This window comes from Ixodes scapularis, unplaced genomic scaffold (assembly GCF_016920785.2).
Source record: "Ixodes scapularis isolate PalLabHiFi unplaced genomic scaffold, ASM1692078v2 PGA_scaffold1__304_contigs__length_218370807, whole genome shotgun sequence".
Classification (NCBI taxonomy): domain Eukaryota; kingdom Metazoa; phylum Arthropoda; class Arachnida; order Ixodida; family Ixodidae; genus Ixodes; species Ixodes scapularis.
In genome coordinates this window covers 14483356-14501295 of record NW_024609846.1, presented here as the reverse complement: position 1 = coordinate 14501295, position 17940 = coordinate 14483356, and the positions used below count along the sequence as shown (strand labels likewise).

General features: G+C 45.2%; 1 pseudogene; it reads left to right on the top strand.

Moving 5' to 3' along the window:
- Nucleotides 1-1544: 1544 nt before the first annotated feature.
- Nucleotides 1545-2390, top strand: LOC120841167 (annotated as a pseudogene).
- The last annotated feature ends 15550 nt before the right edge of the window (nucleotides 2391-17940 follow it).

Genomic DNA, 17940 nt, shown 5'->3' with positions numbered 1-17940 from the left:
CGGACTGTTTTATAGTGGTATTGCCGTACACCCCAGAAAGCATTCTATCTCGGTAACACCATTCTTCTAAAAGAAAACACAATTGATGTACATTTTTTTTCGCATGCAGATTGCAAATTGGTGTCGCCGAGCGAAAATGTTGACCTAGGGCGGCAACCGTTTTTATTTCAGCAACTGTTTTTTTTTTTTTTTTCACCATAATGTACGGGCCAAAAACGTATACATATCATGGAAAAAAAATGTTACAAAAAAGTGAAGGCAGTTAGTATGGCGCAAGACACCAATTTGCTGCCCTGAATCAGCTGGAGGAACTTTTTCCGATGATATCTCCGCTTTATTTATATCAGTTTTCCGAAAATAGTTCAATAATAAATCTTTTTTTTTGTTTTGTTTTCAGGGAGACAGCGGAGGACCTTTTATGTACGAAAAAGAAGGACATTGGTTTCTTGCTGCAATTCATTCTGTAAACGGTGAATGCTTCACCCCTTCTCTGCCATCACAACATATTAGGGTGTCACATTTTGTTAAAAGTTTTATTTTACCCGTCATGCAGGATTCGGAATCAACGAAACATAATTTAGTATGACGGACGAGATTCGAAAGAAGTGTATAACTAAATTTTATAAGTCTTACAACGTGACATTCAAAAGATGATTCAGTAGTAGACGACGAAACTACTTAATTGAAACTTTAACACGTTACCATATACTCTTGTCATGTATCTTCAATTCGCTTCTAGTAATGAACCTTTTAAGCAAGGGTTTGGGAACAAATTGACACTAGTGACAATTAACACTCTATACGTCAAAGTTTACTTACGGGTTTTTGTTGATATTGCTGGAACGTTCTTTATTACGTTGTTATGTAGAATATATGTTCATGTATACCATACACACATATAATCCACCATTGGCGTCTGCATCGGTGCGAGCCTAAGGATCCGCCATTGCCGTCACGACGGTCTGGATGGGTGTTGGTTCCAGCGCCTCTGGCTGCTGCAGAGTCATCCGCCGGGGGCGTCGTCGTCGTAGACGAACTCTGCCAGCTTTGTCCACAGCAGAGAGACGATCGCCTTGTGCCGACTGGTGGGCAGAATCCATTCGACGTACGTCGCCGGACGGATCTCGTCTGGGAGTTCCTCCAGTTTCGTTTTCCGAAAGCGAGCGTGGCGCTTGCACCCCCGGACAACAAAGGCAGCCCTCGCGGTTTTGCGGCACCGGCGGCACACCCCCTCGTGACGGTCGTCGTTGAAGAACTTATGGCGCAGCGCCGGGGATAGGAAAGGGTTGGTCGCGACGCGACGAACGAGGGTCTGAGTGCTCCTCGGTATGTCATTCGGCATCGCAGGAACGGGACGGGACGCAACCGCTCGTCCGGGCGTTCCTCTCGTTCCTCACGTAGGTGCCGCATGCAGGGTTCTCCGCCTTCGCTGTTTAGCACTTTCCTTGACGGCAGGCGGGTCGGCCGGGCCGGCTGCCTCGCCGGCTGAGTTGTGAAATGCGTTCGGCGCGGATGCCATCTGGCGAACTGCTGCTCACGCCTCGATGTGGACCCACTCGTTGACGTTGACGCCCGCATGTGCAGGCAGCCAGGAAATAGCAGCTTGGATGTTGAGCTTGTTTCGAAGTTCTAGGAACGCGACGAGCAACTCGGCGAATATTCCCGTGTACGTTGAGGGGCTCCCGCACGGTCGTCTGCAAGTTTCGTACGCGCGGGTCGCGTCCGTGAACAGTAGGAGCCTGTGTGGGATGTCTCTTGGTGCAAAAGTTTGAAGAACCCACTGGGATGCTTGCAGGAGTGTCACAAATTCCGCTTGCGTAGTGTCGACGTCTTCAGTGGTCGAAAGTGGAGCAGCGTTCTGAATGCCATAGGTGGTGTCGACCCACGCGACAGCCTGAACGTGCGTGGGTGTTTAATCCTCTCCTTCGCCGTCGTCGCCGGCAGTCGACAGCAAGGTTTCCGCCATACCAGTGTAGATGATGGCGTGCGCAGGCGGTAATTTGTGCGCGACGCTACGTGTTTGCGCTTTGGCAAAGCGTTTGAGTCGTTCCGAGTTGGTCGGTCCAGGTCCCATGTTTCGGGGGAGGAGTTTTCCGTCGGTAAGCGTGACCGGGGCGGTCCACGGAGGAGGCGAGTGCGGGTCTGCCGGGCGGACGTCCAGACTAGGAGACACGCGAAGCTCTTCTACTATGGAAAGCCCAGCTGTTGAGCTGCTGAGGCGATCTCTCTGGCCGAGGAGTGCCCGTTCGGCGAGTTCCGACAGGAGGTTCATGCCGCCGTGTGCGTACAGCTTCCAGAGGGGCGTGTTCTTAGGCAGTCCGGTGACGATGCGGATGGCTTCGCAATTGAGTTTCTCGAGTTGCTCCGCCTGCCTGGGCGTGAGGACGTGATAGGTATTGCCGTAGAGGATATGGAATTCAAGCAGCGACGTGTCGAACTAACGCGTTTCTCTCTTTCGCGTGCCCCACTGGAGGTGTGTGATTCTACGGATAAGGTGGAGGAAGGATCTGCACTGCAGGGCGACTTTCGTCACCCACGTGGTGCCCTTCCCATCTTGATCTATGTAGGCTCCCAGCATCTGAATGGAGGGTTTTCGCCGTATCCACTGCCTGGCCATGCTGAGGGCGATTTGGTTGCGCACCGCATCGGTCTTTCTGTGGGGCTCGTTGAGAACCACGACGTATTCGGTCTTCTCGGCCGACGCGCTCATGCCCACATCCCAAAGGAAGCCCTGTATGACGTCGAGGCCAAGCTGAATCGTGTGCTCCTGTCGCCCGCCGATCCCGTCGTTACGCAGATGGTGACATCATCGGCGTATACGACGAAGCGCAGCGACGGAACCGCTTCAACGAGTGGGGGAAGTCTTGCCATGACCAGGTTGAAGAGGGTGGGCGAGAGGACCGCGCCGTACGGTACCCCGGTCCTGTTCGATTGAGCGGGTACGATAAAGTCGCCGGCTTTGATCTTGTACGTTTGGTCGTTCAGGAAACTCTTAACGAAACTGAGAAGGTGGCCGCACACTCCGGCAAGCTCTGAGCTCTGGATGACCGCCTCGTGAGGGACGGTGTTGAAGGCCTTGCGAACGTCCACTGCCACCACCGTTCTCGTCTGCAGTTTCAAATAGGCGTCAAGGACTTGGTGGCGTAACACAAGGAGAATGTCTTGCTTGCTAAACCCGTGGCGGAATCCGAGTTGATGAAAGTGGAGCGAGAGTTCCCATCAAGGTGCCACAAGAGTCGCTGGAGTACCATACGTTCAGTGTGTTTACACAGGTTGCTGCTGAGGGAAATCGGCCGGAGTTAATTGAGCCCATTCGGTGGCTTGCCCGGTTTGGGATCGGCATCACCAGGGATTCGCGCCAGGTGCTCGGGAAGTTGCCCGTCGTTCAAATCTCGTTGATCGCGTGAAGGAGAAGCTGGAGGTAGAGCTTATGGAGGTTGCGCAGTTCTCGATTGGTTATCAGGTCTGGGCCAGGTGCGCTGCGCGCCTTCGTCCTTGCTAAAGCTGCGTGAAATTCGGCCATTTAAAATGGTTGGTCTATGTCGACCTGCTCCGTTACTTGGAGATCCAATGCCTGAACACGCAAAGCCATTATAATGGAGGACACTAAACCTGATTGTAACTATTACGATTGTCAGGCATTTAATAAAAAATATGGAAAAGGTGAAGGACAGTTTAAATCTATACACTTAAATACAAGAAGCATAAAAAATAAGGTAGATGACCTCGAAATATTTTTACACTCATTGAGTGCGAAATTTGAAGCCATAGTACTCACTGAAACCTGGTTATCTAAAGAAGACACACCACCGTACCTGCAGGGCTATAAATGCGAACATCTGAGCAGAGATGAAAAAAGGGGCGGCGGCATAGCTATTTATATAAAAAATAACCTACAGTCTCAAGTTATGAATGACCTAACAAGAATGGATGAAAATTTCGAAAGCTTATTCATTAGAACATCTAATACTGTAGTTGCTGCCTTGTACAGACCAACCTCCGGCAATATGTTTGAATTCGTGCAATTTCTTGAAAACGCACTATGCATCCTCGGGTCGTTATCTCTGTCATTCATTATTCTCGGAGATGTGAACATAGACACGCTTTCAGGTGACCGTCATGCGAGAGAATTACGCGACATCATCCATCAGTACGCCTGTGACAATGTGATAACACTGCCAACCAGGGTGACTACAGACACTGCTACATCTCTTGACGTCTGCATTACAAACCTAGATAGTAATCATATTACAGCTGGCGCTATATTATACGACCTTAGTGACCATTTTCCCATCTTCTGTTTTGGGTCTTATTCAACTGGGGAGCACAACAAAGAAAAACAAACGTTTTGGCACCGCCCAATAAATGACGGCTCACTACAAACTTTTCGCTGCCTTATAGAACAAGAAAGTTTGGATGACGTCTACGAAGAACGTGAAACGGACCGTGCCTATAAAATTTTTGAGTCTAAATTTAGACAGAATTATGATGCTGCATTTCCCCTGAGGGAGATAAAAAGAAGGAAGAAAATAAGAAAACCGTGGGTGTCTGGCGACCTGTATGAAAGAATTAAAGAAAAAAACCGCAAGTATCATGCTTTCATCATAAGTCGGGATCTCTCTCTTTTAACTGAATTCAAACGGTTTCGAAACAAACTGAACACCGATCTGAAGAGCGCGAAGTGCGATTATTATCAAGATAAGTTTCTGCATCATCACAATGATAGTCGAAAAGTATGGGACACCGTAAATGATTTAACCAATAGAAGGTCAACACGATATAGCTTGAGGGAAATATTAATAGACAATAGAAATGTATCTGGAAAAGAACTGGCAGACGAAATGAATCGGCATTTTATTGACGTAGGCACGTACATGGGGAATAGTGTCAGCGCAGATAACAGTGTGTCCACGATGAATCAGATGCAGTCTATCATGCTAATTCCAACTACGTCAAATGAAGTGCAAAGAATAATTGGAAACTTAAAAAAATGATGTGGCCGCTGGAGATGATGGAATAAAATCTTTACCTATAAAACAGACCGCGGGCATTATAAGTCCCATTTTGTCCCATATAATAAATATGATGCTAGAGTCTGGTGATTTTCCCGAAGAATTAAAAATAGCCAAGGTAATTCCTGTGTATAAGGGAGGAGGAGAGGAAAATATTAGTAATTATAGGCCGATCTCGGTTCTTCCAGTATTTTCAAAATTTTTGAGCGCATTATCAATGACAGGCTAATGAGTTTTTTTCAGAAGCACCAAACAATAACGCAGGCTCAATACGGTTTTCAGAAAAATAGGTCTGCGGAACAAGCACTAATTGATATAAAGGATAAAATTGTTGAAAATATTGAAAACAAATTATTGACTCTTGGAGTTTTTTTTGACTTACAAAAAGCGTTTGATACTGTGCAGCACAATATTCTATTGAAAAAACTTGAAATCTACGGTGTACGAGGAGTTGCACTAAGACTAATAAAAATGTATCTTTCAGATCGTTATCAATATGTATCTATAAATGACCATTCATCTAATAAATTGAAAATACGACATGGAGTTCCTCAAGGCTCTATTTTAGGCCCTCTGTTATATCTCGTGTACATTAATGACATTACGACAATACCAGGTTCCCCTGAACTAATAATGTATGCCGACGACACAAATATATTCTTTGCTGGTGCGACGAAAAAGTGCGTCGAGAAGTTGGCTAATGAATATCTTTCAAAATTATCAATATGGTTGCAAACAAATCGTCTACAATTAAATACAAAAAAGACTAAGTATATCATTTTTAAACCAGCAAATAAGCAAGACTATAGTTCCATTAAAGTAATATACGAAGGCACAACATTGGAGCAGGTAGCAGAACAAAAATTTTTGGGCGTCTGGTTTGCTGAGGATCTATCATGGAATTGCCATGTAAACAAACTAAAGGCTGATTTATCCCGGGTAACAGGATGCATTTATAGAATACAAAATTTGATACCGACCTGGTTAAAACACACATTTTATTATTCCTTATTCTACTCCAAAATTTGTTATGGTATTCTGGTCTGGGGAACGACGACGGCGGCGAATTATAATAAAATTATCCTTTTGCAAAAAGAAATCTTACGAATGTGTGAAAATTATAAAGGGGATGCCAGAAATTTAAGAACACAACCACTCTTCATCAAATATAATATTCTTAAGGCAGATCAAATATATTACTTCAAACTTTTACTGTGGATACATAAAAATCGACTTTACACCACACCAGTGAACAGCCTTAGTGCATATCCGATTAGAAATCCGAAGCGAAGGATGCCGGCCATAAGAACCAACTATGTTCAACAAACTTTCATTTTTCAAACAACTAAAACTCTAAATAGAACGGACTTCAACATTACCTTTAACAACACGTTACCTGGTTTTAAAAGGGATTGTAGAAGTTTTCTGGTTGGCAGTGAAATCGCATTCGCATTTGGATAGTGTATTTCACCAAGAATGCAATCACTAGATATAGCTAATTTCAAAGATTTGTTTTCATTGTATTCCTTCATGAGAACTTGCTTGTGATGCTGATATGTCGGAGGAGCACAAGATTGTATTCTAGTTTTTTGTTGTTACTGTTTGTTGTTACTGTTTTTGGTTTCTTACGACCAACACTCGTTTATAGATTTTTTTTTAGCAAATGAATATAGTGTCTATTTTTCTTGTTTCTTTGACTTGTTTCTCTTGTTTTATTTTACCTGTATGATGTTTTGCAGAATCTGTTATTATGTAACTACTTTGAGCTGCTGGACTTTAGGGGGCAGAGGCTTTGTCAGGCATCACGCCTTTATCTCTGCCCCCTACGCGGCAAACCCGCGAAACAAATAAAGAAAAAAAAAAATCTCCGATCATTTGGGTCGGTGTCGTGGAATCTCGGGAGTATATGCTAGGCTGGAGCGCCAGCTACTCCTCCGAGTTTCGCATGCGTAGGGCCGCTGACTGCGCTGCGGTGCTTCTTTTGGCTTTGCCCTGCCAATTGCGAAATTTGTGCCATATCAGCGGTCCGCTCATGTTACCGTTGAAGCTGGAGCAAAGGTCCCACCATCTGTCTAAAGAAATCGTATATCCGTAATCGCGCGCCTCAAGCGTTATAAGGTTCGGACGACATCGTAGTCGAAGCGTTCGTCCTCTCTCTCTCTGTACACACGTAGCGCGTCGAGGCGTTGTTGCCATAAGTAAGCCAGGTGCAAGTCTGGCGACGGCTAGTCCTCCGCTCCATGAAATGGCTGGGTACATGACGGTTTGGCTTCGTGTACTGTTCGTAGTAGGTGGGCCAGTTAGTGCGTTTCCGGATCACCGCCCGACGTAAGGACGGGTGTTTGCTCCAGCTCTGCGCGGAAGGAGTCCCAGCAGACGGCGCTCGCTGTTCGGTTCGGCTCCTGTCTTTGTTTCAGCCAGCACTAGACTCTCGCCAATGGAGTATTGTAACGTAAGGGCGACTGCAAAATAGCTTGAGATACGCTGTTCGTCGTATCACGGAATACCAGCAGAAAAAAAACAGCACTGGTGCTTGGTACATACGTTAGTGCGGCCCTTTATGCCTTCGCTTAGTTGTTACACTAGCCCTACCCATACAAGGGTGAACGCGCCAACAGGTGTGACTCGGCATTTTCTACGTTTTATAGCATCATCGTTTAAGAACGGAGTCCATAGTGGGCTTATGTCTCAGCATGGGCCTACGCTAGTCTGCTAAATTTTCAAGTTGAAGTTTTAAGACGCTTGTGCGCAGTGCCGACCAGCTAAACCTAGTGTGTTTACCCTCATGTTGAAGACGATTGTAGATATGTAAAAGCTGCCAAAATGTAATGATCACTGTGCTATTTAACATCATGCTTAACTTACACCGGCGTATAGTATCTCAATATAAGGGCGCAAACGAGCTGGTTTAGATTGGACATCACATAAACCCCGAGGCTGCAGGTAAAAGCGCCTAGAATCTCGAGGTTTATGTACTGAGCAATATATAATGGAACAACAAATGGTATTTTATATGACCCTCTCATTTCAGATGGCACTGAACGTTACTTCCTTTCAACAAAGTCCAGTCAGTTCAGGAGAAACTTAAAATTTAGTAGGATGTATTTGGTGTACAAAATTGATAAAAAAGTGATTTAAAACCATTGAATGTGACCTGCGTTATAACAACTTCGGCGCTTTCCTACGGACCGCGTGGTAGTAGGCGTGCCCCAATATGGAGTAAAATATTGTTTCACGCATTTGAAATTCGCTCGAATTAACTATAAAATATTACTTGAGACCTGCTATGCACAGGCGATAGATCTGTGGAACAAGCTTTCTGGTTCAGTTGGCGCTCTGCACTCGATTTTTGATTTTGAGAATTTCCTATGTTCCAGTTCTTCCGTGTCCCGCTACTGTTCTATCATGTATGTTAAGGACATACTAGGCCGTCGATCCACTATTTTATCTTTTATGTACTTCGCTTTTCAAATAGGGTTGCCAGAACATGATCTCTCTTTTATGCCAGTGATAGCTTTGTAAAATGTGGGTGAGTTTTCAATATTATTTTACACTGGATATAGCATTTTGTTTCTATTTTTTTTATAAGTCGTCTCGCTTGACTTTTTGAGTCCTGCTTTTGCCTTACCAGGGCTGGCAGTATTGTAAGATGAAATTAATACGAAATAAAGATGTATATTTGCTTCATTAATAACATATTATTGTTTTACTCCTTAAAGGGATTGTCCGGTCAAATTTTGTATTTGAGAAAATAATTGAATATCATTGTTATTTCCTCGAGATGCATCGTACGTGCAATATCTTAATTTTATATGCTCTCCGGATGAGTAATTGAATTTATACTGCGCCAATCGCACTCTAGCGTAGACGCTGCTGTCGGTGGCAACATTGGAGCTCTGACGTCACACAACACAAAGCGAGCATTTCTGTGTCGTCGTTTGCCTGCGAGTGAACGCCTCAGCGTGTTTCGTTTTTGTTGTTGTGTTCGACTTATTTCGTGGTGGGGTTAGATTTTCGTTGCGCAGTTGGGTGCCACAACCACCGAGCAGCACATGGGAGCCAAGACCTGAGGTTCCACACTTGTCCGCGAGACGTCCAGTGACGAGCAAAATGAATCGTCACCGTGCGTAAGGACTGGGTTCACGTCAATTTTAAGATCCCGCTTATGCAGCAATCTTCTCACGGAAGAGAGCTACGAGCTGAGCTCTTAGCGGACAGAAGGCTTGTAAGCTGAGGTGTGATACTGCGCCAAGAATATTGAACTACGTTCATCCACTCCTCGCCCAAAATCGGATTAATCAATTTGATTCTGCAGCGAAACCGAAACCAACAGGTACACCACCTGGAAACAATACAAGAAGTAGTATTTAACACGCGTGCAGCCAAATTATGTTTGACCCGCATGTGAAATTGGAGCGTGGCTAGGACTCACCAAGCTCGTCTTAGTCAAGTGACGACATGCATTTGAACGATTCGCCGTTTGCCTGCGATACGCGGACATCGCCTCGGAGGGAGCGACCCGCAGCCTCATCACCGATGCCGTGGATCCGCCGAAATGTGTACCCAGATGCCGCTTCGTGTGCCCTAGTTGCCGCTTCAGAGGCCAAATCTGCATCCTTTGCTTTGCAAGCGCACCTAGTTCGATCGCTGGTCGTCGCAGTTGTATTTGCGCGAAACGGCATACGTTTGCTCGAAGCTTATGTTTGTTTTTGGAGTAATATCCTGCTAAAAGGCGTGCCTTTTTTTGCACACGCTCGAGAACTGCATTAAAAGAACCGTATTTCAGTTGCGCACAACCTGGGATACTATATAATTCGAAACAAAATACAAGACGTCCGTCGACCAAAGCTGGTTATCCCGACCATACCACAGACCTTTGCCAACGTTATTAGATTACCTCACTTGTGGAACTCCCGCGGAGGGGGGGACCCCCCCCCCCCCCCCCCCCCCTCACTCACTTCAGTCCGCCTAGCGTCGTTCGACGTTCGAAGCGCCATCTATATTTTCGTTTCACAACTATGCGTTCCAAAGAGCCCAGCTGAAGCGCCAAACGGCGATCACAACACCGCCATTTATCCTGCAGCGGACACTCAAGCAACTGAACGTAACATCTATTTTGGCTTCAATCGGCCATTTCGGAGACGAAACAGATACAGTGGAACGGGTTACAGGGATGCTACCCGGCCTCCCCAGCGGACGCGGCGCGAATATGCCCCGAAGTTAAGATGAGCCTAGGTCGGGACGCGCTACCTGAAATCACTGCTGAGACATGGTTTTATGAAAACAATATTAATTGTACCGCAAAACCTTGCAAACTAAAGATATTGGAAAACATCACCCGCCCCTCATTTTGTGCTAGACTCCAATAAAAGTTACTACAAAAAGAGTGTTTTTTCCGTTGGTTTTCACCTTTCTAGTAACGTTGAAACGTACGTACCCTGATTAAGTTACCAAAGCAGCCGCCTGGCAGCGCGTCGAGCGACGCTTGGGGCGAGTCGTGGTGAGTGAGGTGGGGGGGGGGGGGGGGGGGGAGAGGGTACTGTACGTGTATGTGGCGTCTATGAGCAGTTCCGTAACAGAGCTAATCTAATCACGTTGACCTTGACGTTTTGTGACGTCACGCAGCAGCTACGGATGTCAGCCATTGACACTGGCGAATTTCGGGGTGCAGTTTCGTACATGCGCTCATGAAAGGTTTAATTAGTAACGGGAGATCATATATAAAAATAAAAATGACGTTTGTCTACATGAAGGCTCCCTCGGCGGAACGAGCGCCAAAACTTTAAGTATTTCCGGTTTCGACCGGACAATCCCTTTACTCGCTCGCTCCTTACCTCCCATCTGTACGTAAGTACTGTCTTAACTGTGTGTCCTTTATTCATTGGCATGTACCCTGAGAGACACTGTTAGCGCGAAGAGGAATTCGGCGCATCTTCGCGTAGAGCTGAGATATTTTTTTGGCGAAACAGAAGTTACGATTTAAGTTTTAACTATAAGGAAGACTTCCGCACTCTAGCAATTTTGAATACAAATCTCTCGTAAAAGCAAAAACGTAGAACAACCAGCATCATAAGGGGAATGTGGAATGCAATTCATATTTTAAATTGCAACAGGCGTGAACTTGGAAATTAGACTAAGCATTTTATGTGAGTACGATTTTCTTTTAAACTTGGGACTTATATTTATTTAATTTTTTATAAGCTGCACAAAAGAGCAACATGTTAAAAAATATTTCAGAGAAACGCTGCAGGTTATGCTTAAAAGTTAAGACCCTTAGGAAAAAGAGGCCGCACTAGAAACAAAGTTGAAATATATTGAATATGAATATTAATTTTGTATGCATTAGGTATTATTTTTTTTCACATTCGAAGTTTCCCCGTTTAATTTAGAGGGGAATTTTCTCATAGTGCAACGCATTGTCATGGTACACTTACACCGACGGCGACGCCACTCAACCTGGAAACGGGCTCCTTAGAGCTGCGCTCTAAAAACGTTGCACAAAGAACCGGAAGCACTTTGTACATTTAACATGGCGTCGAATCCCTGGAGTCACGGGCTTGACGGCTGAGCGAAGCTGACTATAAGATGGCGGCGAACGACGGGCGTACGTCTTCCACCTGTGAACTGGTTTTCGCGGCACCGGCAAACTGTCTAGCTTCGAAAGAAACATCGCTTAACGATCAAAGCAATTGGGATTTATCAGTTCGATTCCAGTCCGTGGAATTATTTATTCTTTCAAGCTGGCATTCTGGTAAGTTCGAGAACATTCTCGTCCGATCGAGCTCCGAATTTTCTACGCGAAAAAAGCCATACGCCGAATGTTCCTGAAACCCACGCGGGTACAAAAGAAACTCCGCACGCCGAGCGGAGTCAGTCTCGCCCAGCACTCGGTCCTGGTGTTTCACCGACATCGACGCTTGCGACAAAAGCCTTTCTCTATTTGGTTTTGGGCACAGGTTCGCCCTTTAAACGGTTTCTTCAGTTATGCGCCGCCTCATCATTTGCCACTCGTGACATTTTGGTAGAGGTGCAGGGCACCACATTCCATGCCCGTGAAACGTACCATTTACAACATCTGTAGGCCCGATCCATTTTCCAGTCCCGGAAAACTAGTCCCCGTTGACGAAGCGGAGACACGAGCCAGCCGCCGCCACCAAGGCCAGACTCCAGAGTTGGGTCAACTACAAGAACAGCCGAAGAAGAAGAAGACGCCGACGCTGAACACCACATCGCAGCAAGACGTAACTCCAGCGGCGTCCATCGTTTAGGTGCGGAACCCGCTACGGACTTTGGCGACTTTCAATGGCGACATTTACGAAGGTGCAGACTACTGTTTAAGCCTGTACGAGCGCGTTGCCTCGTTCAACGAATGGGGAGCTGAATATAGCCCGCGGAACGTGTACTTCACTTTGGAAGGCATGACCAGAACCATGTGCGAGAAAAAAAAAGTGTGGTTTTTGTCGTAGGAAGAAGGCCAGGCCAAGCTACGACGAATCTTTGGCTGCCAGCAGCCACGATAGCGGGCCGAAGAACTTGTGTAAGGAAGAAGCAAAAAGCCGAACGAGAGCGTTACAAACTTTGTCGAAAACGTTATCCGCTTGCATGATAAACCACGCTGACCGAAACGCTTCCGAAGAGAAAAAGCTGTGGGTAATGCTGCGGGGAGTGAAGGAAAACATCTTCGGAGAACTAGTTCGTACCCCACCTACCACCGTTAAATGATTCGTCACTCAGGCCACAAACATAGAACGTTCACTTCAAGCACGGGCCTCCCACTAGCAGCGACCCTCAGGCATCGGTGCCCTCTCGCCTTCCAGCTGCGACATCCCGAACATTCACAAGATCATTCGGGACGCCGTCCGGAAAGAGCTGAGTAAGTTCCTGCCTGCTCACAGCAAACGGGCTTCGCTGTCAATTGCCGAAGTTTCCGCGAGGACGCTCAACGAGCATTCCATACGGAGGTTCCTGCCAGTGCGGTAACACCCGAAGTGCCCTCCTTGGCCTACGCAGCTGTGGCTCGGCAACCGGCGCCAGCTGCCCGGTAGTGCTCCACTCCGCCGCGACGTGAGCCAGAGCCGCAGCCCTTCTGACTTCGGGAAGGGCATCTTCAGCTCGTCCTTACTGAACAACCAGCGCCTAGGACGACGGAGGTGAGGCGCACGGCCGATGGACGACCGCTTTTTTATCACGGCGGCGAGGCAGGCAACGTCTACCGGAGCTGCCCGTAGTGACAAATGGTCTTGCGAGGAGTTTCGCAGAGCGACCCGCGACCTCGCCTTGGGGAACGACCTAGTGACATCGAAGAGTACCTCCGACGACCCCTGTCCCCGGTGCCCAGTCCACTTTCGAGGTTCGCGTTCACCTTCGCCGCGATGAGGGTTCTCGCACTTCCGTCGCTCTCGTCGGGACAGCCTGGCTTCTTCCCTATCTCATCCGGAAAACTAAGTGTGGCAACGCCTGGAGGTGGCGCTGCCAAAGACAAGCGAACTAAAGAACCTCCAAGACCGGCACAGCACTCCCACCTTTCCCTATTTTGTTTATTTATTTATTGGGGGTTTTTCCCATTAAACGCTTAACTTCCTTAATTATTCGCCGCTTCATCATCTCGTGAGAAAAATAAATATATATAAATTGCGGGTTGTTGCTGTTTCATATACCGCCCCCCCCCCCCCTCCCCCCCCCCCCCTTTTCCTTACCTCCTTAGCAGAGCGAAAGCTAGAGAAATGGTGGCCTCCCCTTCAGCTTTTACTCTCCTAAAGTGAAAAGAGGTGGGAGGAGTTATCACTTTAGTCATAACCTGTGGCCCACTTTAGCTGAAAATTAGTAAATCTTTTATTTCCTTTTCTCTTTGAGAGGTCATAGGTTGATTAATGTTTCGCCATTACAAGTTAACTTAAGTAACTCTATATGGTCAAGGAGAGTTAAAAGGAAATAAGAGCTGGCGTTTTATTTTACAGCGAAGCTGTTTATGGGTTCAGTAGGTTTTCATGTGCATCAACAAAAACTAAACGCTCGAACCGCCGCACGCGTACGCTTTCCCTGTATAAAAGAATTCGAAGTAAATATTCAAAATAAAGCGTTGACGAAAGCGCGTGCAAGACGCCATTTGTTTTAGGATTTTGCTTTGCAACAGTTACTGCTGCAGACGCCAGCTCGTGCAGCGCGTGGAACACCATTTCATGCACTCTACTTGATGCTTGAGTAATTTAGCACTAAATTTCGTTTCACCTTAGCATGGACCGCGCATGCTAAACGCGCGAACTATTTGCTTTGGATCAGGCTTGGGCTGTTGCACAAGCGCTCGTGCAGCGGGTGCTCCAGTCAAGTCAGTCGAGGATACCCGCTCGCGCTTGTACAGCCTTCGCAGTTAGCCCATGCTAAGGTGAGACGTAGTATAGGTTTATTCAGTAGCTTAGCTATTAATAGGCACCATTTTCAAGATCAGTAGACTCTCAGGTAGATGATAAAGGTTTCTCAAACATGTGACGCTGTGTGATCCGCGTCAGTCATGTCTACGCTCGCTCCGCCCTTTCTTTGTCGTCGTTCCAAGCGCTTCCTTGCCTAGTTTATTTTCCGTCCGCTCTCCCGGATTGGCAGTCCCGTCGAGCGTGTCTACTTTTCTCCGGGTGGCGTTCCCATCGTGCGTGTCTAGTTTCTTCCAGCAAATTGGGCGGCTATGGTCGTCCACGCGAAATAATGACCACCGATCAAGACAACAATAAATGTGTGTGGGTACCTTTCGTCATGATGAGCAACGATCAAGACAATAAATGTGTTCGAACCTTCATTCAAAATTCCGTGCCACGCCTGTATCGTGTGTTAAACAGCTTCGCTTGTCATGCACCTTCACAGAGTGGAATGGATCATGACTTTTTTATATTAAAATTTATTGTCGCCTTATTTAGAAAGATGAGCTGCGTTTCTGCATTAATACGAAAGCCTAAGCAATTTTTTCATATCTCCGTAAAATCAAATTAAATATAATAATTTTGAAATATTTTGCGTTGTTTTATATGGAGTAGTTATCACTGTTGAAAAAAGACCGCTTAAGAACGGGCATATCTCTGTTAACCTTGTTGTTACAGCATGTTATATATCTCTCGATTACAGAAAATGTACCATCATTCCTTAGGGATAGACATGTTGTGGGAACAAGGTTAGCCTGCATGTGTCCTGTAAACCACTGTGGTGATACAAGTGCTATTTGCTGCTATCTAAAGGAAGTGTGCCAACATGTTAAAAAATAGCCCATGTTCTCTTGGAAACGATGCATGTACATGTTCCATTTGTAGATATGATGCCCACTCACCATTTCTTTCAAGCTGTCCCCCCAAAAGGGTCGTGCTTTTTTTTTTTTACTGCGAAGACATACTATGCATTGCCGAACACTCCGTTTGCAGACAAATTTAGCGCAAGAAGTCTGGACCAAATTCCAAATTTTCATAGACTGTGTTATTTATTTATTTATTTATTTATTTATTTATTTTACCCTCAGGGCATGAGCATTACAGAGGGGGAAGTGGTTGCATGAGTTAAAAAAAAAAACACAGACACAGATACACAGGAAAATACAATCAGTGAAGATCAGAAAAAAATGCGTTCCAAGGCTTTTTTAAAAAGAACATGATCTATGATGGAGACTACGGGTGCAGCCAGGTGGTTCCAGTCAAAGGATGTAGACGGTATGAAGGAATGGTGAAAGACGTTGGTGCGAGCATATGGGATGCCAACTTTGTGTTGATGGTCAAGTCTAGGTGAAACGTAAAGAGGAGGTATAATTAAATTATTACGCAGCGTGTCATTAGTGAAATAAATTTTATGAAACAAACTGAGACGGGCTACTTTTCTACGGGTTGATAATTCAGGGAGAGAAAGATTAGATTTCATAGTGCTTACGCTGGCAGTCCGATGGTAATTTGAAAATATAAATCTTAGTGAACGATTTTGGACGGCTTCAATCAGATCAATTAGTACAGACTGACCAGGGTCCCAAACAGAACATGCATATTCAAGCTTTGATCGTACGAGGGTTTTATAAAGAATTAGCTTCAAAGACTGGGGTGCTAAAAAAAAATTCCTTTTAAGAAAACCTAGCATGCGATTAGCGTTGTTAATGATGTAGTTAATATGAGTCCTCCATGATAAATCAGATGTAATATGAACTCCTAAATACTTATAGACCGTAACTAATTCAAGGGGATGGTTATTTAGCGTATAATGGGGCTGAGATGAAGTACAACGGGACACTCTCATAACCTTACATTTGCTGGAATTTAGTACCATAGACCATGAGTCGCACCAGTTTGTAACAGAGTTAATATCGTTTTGTAGTATGTTAGGGTCAGAATCATTAGTAATTTCTCGATAAATAACGCAATCATCAGCAAATAAAGACATTTTTGAGGATACATGAGAGGGTAGATCGTTAATGTATATAAGGAATAATAACGGACCGAGCACAGAACCTTGAGGAACACCTGATGTTACTGATACCATAGCAGAGCTTCTGTTATTTACGCTTACAAATTGTTTACGATTCGTTAGAAATGATTGTATCCACGTGAGAACCGCCTGATCAATATTTAGTTTACTAAGCTTGGACAAGAGCAAGGTATGAGGCACTTTATCAAAGGCCTTAGAGAAGTCTAGAAATACGCAATCTACTTTGGAGCAAACGTCAACGATAGAATGAAGGTCGTGCGTGAATGATACAAGTTGTGTTTCGCATGAGAATGTCTTTCGAAAGCCGTGCTGGAAGGGGCAAAAAAACTTATTTGATTCTAGAAAATTGACTATGTTAGAATAAATGATATGCTCTAAAATTTTGCTTGGGACACTGGTCAATGAAATCGGGCGAAAGTTTCGAGGGTTGAATTTATCACCTCCTTTGTGAACTGGGACCACCTTGGCTACCCTCCAGTCGTCTGGCAAGATACCTTGCTCTAAAGACTGGGAAAATATGCTCGCAAGAAGAATGGAGGAGTACATTCTAGTATTCTTCAAAAACTTGGAGTTTATACAGTCTATACCACATGATGAGGATAGTTTAAGGGAATCGATTATGTTCACAATGCCTTCAGGACTAATTGATATGGGGTACATTGGGAGGTAGTCATAGGACATGTATGTTTGATCATTATTTATAGGGAGGTCAGAAAAGCAGCTGATAAAAATAGCATTGAGTTCATTGGCACACTCTTCACAAGAAATAGGGCTACCATCATCGGCTCTGAGCTCTACAACTGTACTACTTTTCTCTTTCGTGGTGTTCCAGAATTGACGGGGGTTATTAATTAGCATAGACGGTAATGTAGAATTAAAGTAAGTACTTTTCGCACTACACACAGCTGCCCTGTACAAATCAGCAGAGGCATGGTATGCGTCCCATCGGTCAGCTGTGGGTTTGCGCTTAGCGGCGCGGAAAAAACGCTTTTTCTTGTTTCCAAGTCTCCCGATTGTTCTAGTGAACCATGGTGCATTTGAGTTCGAGTAAATTCTTTTGAGTGGGATGTGCGACTCAAGGAGCTCATTTACTTTTAGTTTGAATATATTCCAATTTTCGTTAACAGAACGCCTGAAAAAACCACTTAGAAAAGTGTCTAAAAACAATGCCAATTCACAGTTAATAGCATTGAAGTTTGCTTCACTATAATCCCGTATTGTTTTAATAGTATTGGAAGTAGCTTGTAAAGGTATATTTAAATCAATATGTAGCAAGCAGTGGTCGCTCAAACCAGGCAGGTACAAAATAGATGATAATAAGTCTGGACATGTCAACACAAGATCTAAAATATTTGCGGAGGTAGAAGTAATTCGTGTAGGTTGATCAACTAGTTGAGAAAAATTGAACTCGGAACATAAGTTAATGAAATCATTCCCTTCTGATGAAAATGGGTGGACAGTAGGTGGCGTAGTAGACCACTTAATG